Genomic DNA, 3,278 nt, shown 5'->3' on the forward strand with positions numbered 1-3,278 from the left:
AGCACAATCTTTATCAAAGTCTCAGATCCCTTCTTTCAGAAATTGACAAACTGACTTTAAAGTTCATGTGGAAATGCGAGGAACCCAAAAGAGCCAAAAACAATTATGAAAAAGAAAAACAAAAACAAAAGTGGAGGACTAATACATTCTTATTTCAATTCTATCTACAAAGCTATAGTAATCAGACATCATGGTTCTAGCATGAGGATAGCTATATAAATCAATAGATTAAAAGTTAATAACAATTTGTATTTATAATAATAAAATAAATTCCTTTTTGAAAAAGGGCAGAGGAAATTCAGTGGGGAAAATAAAAATCTTCTTAAAAAATAGTGATGGGATAATGGAATATCAATATACAAATGAAAAAGTAGGGCCTTTCCCTAAAACCATATAAAATAATTAAATGAAAATGACTCATAGATCTATATGTAAGAGATAAAACACAAAAATTCCTGTTAGAAAAAAGCTCAGGAGTAAATTTTTATGATGTTTGTAAGTCAATTATTTCTTAAATATTATGTCAAAACCACCACAAGAAAAATAGATTGAATTTCTTTAAAATTTACTTTTTTATTTTTTGCCTCCTAAGCTGCCATCAGGACAGTAAAAAACAAGCCACAGAATTGGAGGAAATATTGGCAAATTATATATCTGATTAGATTATTTTATCAACTTGACAAAAGATCTAATTACACATTCCAGCAGGGAAGATATACAAATGGTCAAAAGACACATAAAAAGGATAGTCAACATAATAATAATTACAAAAAGGCAAATAAAAATCATAATGATACACCCACAAAACCCACTAAAATGAGTATAACTTAAAAAAAATGGTCAGATGAGGCTGGGCATGGGGTTCATGCTTGTAATCTCAGCACTTTGGAAGGCCGAGGCAGGAGGATTGCATGAGGCCAGGAATTTGGTACCAGCCTGGGCAACATGGTAAGACTCTGATCTCCATAAAAAAATCTTAACAGATGTGGTGATGTATGCTTTTTGTCTCAGCTACTTGGGAAGCTGAGGTGAAAGAATCACATTAGCCCAGGAGTTTGAGGCTGCAGTAAGCTGTGATTGTCCATGGCACTCCAGCTTGGGTGGCAGAGTGAAACCCTGTCTTAAAAAAAAAAAAAATTGTCAGATTATAAAAAGTGTTTTCAAGAATATAGGGGAATCAGAATAATCAAAGAGATGGTGGGATTGTAAAATTCTACAGCTCCTGTGAAAAAGAATTTTGTATTTTCTTAAAATATTATGTAGTTACTTACCATAGACCTAGCAATTATACTTCCCATAAGATATTTTTTATGAATATATATATATAGCAGCATATTCACAATAGCAAAAAAAATGGAAACCGCAAATGTAGTACATCACCTGATGAGTAGACAAAAAAAAATGTAGCATTTCCATGCAGCAGAATATATTTGGTGATCAAAAGGAATGAAGTGTTATAATATATGAATCTTGAAAACATTAGATAAAGTGTCAGAAGCCAGTCAAGACAGACTACATGTTGTATGTATATATACAGTATCCAGAATAGGCCAACCAGTACAGAAAGTAGATTAGTGGTTGCCAGAAGCTTGGTGAGGGACAATGAAGAGTGACTGCTAATGAGTATAGGGTCCCTTTATGAAACTATAGAAAATCTTCTAAAATTAGATCGTGATTATATTTGCATAGTTCTGTAGGCATGCTGAAAATGACTGAACCATATATATATATATGATTCAGTTATATATATAGGTTCAGTGTATATATATATATGGTTCATATATATATATATGAAACTTCATACTTATTGGTAAACTTTCCAATTCCTTTGTATTGATAAACTTTACAAAGTAACATGCAAACATTTTTACTGAAGCATCGTCAAAGGCTAGTGAATAAATTTTACCCAAGAAGTCTCGGGGTAAATTCTGAAGTTCAATTTCCTTTCACTGAACTTTGCAATTTATATGATGCTGCATTTACATGTGATGACAAGTTATGCTGATTTTGCTTCTCCATCATAAATTTGCATTTTTTTCCTATAGAAAAGTTTTTTTTTTTTTTTTTTTTTTTTTTTTTAACTATTTGAATTACTTAACTTGCTTTCTGATCTACTCCTCCAAGCTATCTTTTGGTAGTATTGATAAATTTGCTTGCTGTGGGGCACAGAATTCTTTATACATTTGGAATAGTCATCTCTCTCTGTCTGATATACACAAAGCCATGAGCAGTCCTCTGCCAGGTAATTTGCTTCAAAGTAAAATGGTTGTTACGTGGTGTGAAACATATTATCTTAATCCTAGTGTTCATGATAGTTTGGAGTCATGTTAGAATCTAATGGTCTTAGCCATTAGCATTTTCTTTTGACTGAAGGAGAAAAAAATCCTAATGGTGTATAAATTAGGAATTTATATGTGCCAAATAGTGGTGTGCCACCATCACACTCCTTGGGAGTTACCAAATAACAGCTTCGCATAGATTCTATTATCTCATGCTACACTGCTTGGAAGTATTTTAATGGTTGGCAGCCTCCCAGTAAAGCAATACAGTTTTGTTTTTTCCTGGATATATTCTATTTCAATAGACCTCAAGTTAGGATGTCATTTTCATTAGCATGAATATTGTACTTCTACTTTCAAAATCTCAGGTTATACTTTATACAAGTAGATATATTCCTGGGCAGGAATTCTATGCATTTACAGACTTTTAGAATGATTCCTTTTGAAGAATTCCATAAACACTCCCCACAAAGTAATTTTATAGTACATTGAATTATTTGTACCAATTGTTTAAAAACCTTCCTGTGTTCAAGCCCTTTTCCATGTGATGTTGCAGCTCCTACCACAATGGGTAGAGTGTAATTTTTCTGTCTCTTGACATTGAGACTCAAGTTGCCTTGGTCAATGTAACGCTAACAGATGTCATACAAATCAGGCTCTAAATGTCTTTATGGAGTATATATTCTCTCTTGTGTTTTTGCTTTCATTATGACAAGATGTCCTGACTATTCCACTTGTTCAAGTAAAATGAGAGATGTTGAGAGCAAATCAGTACCTAATCTGCAGTTTGTAGTCTAGCCTAACTGGGCCCAGTCTGAATCAGCATGACTTTCAACTGTGTGTTCAGTGCTAGTGTAGTGTCATTGCTGTTATGCCCTCTCAGTTACCAGAGCTAAGGAATACATGCATGTTTACTAACTTTCTTCTATATTAACTCTGAATATATTATATGTAAAATATAATCCCAGCATGTTGGGAGGCCCAGGCTGGCAGATCACC

This window comes from Macaca fascicularis, chromosome 3, assembly GCF_037993035.2.
Source record: "Macaca fascicularis isolate 582-1 chromosome 3, T2T-MFA8v1.1".
NCBI lineage: Eukaryota > Metazoa > Chordata > Mammalia > Primates > Cercopithecidae > Macaca > Macaca fascicularis.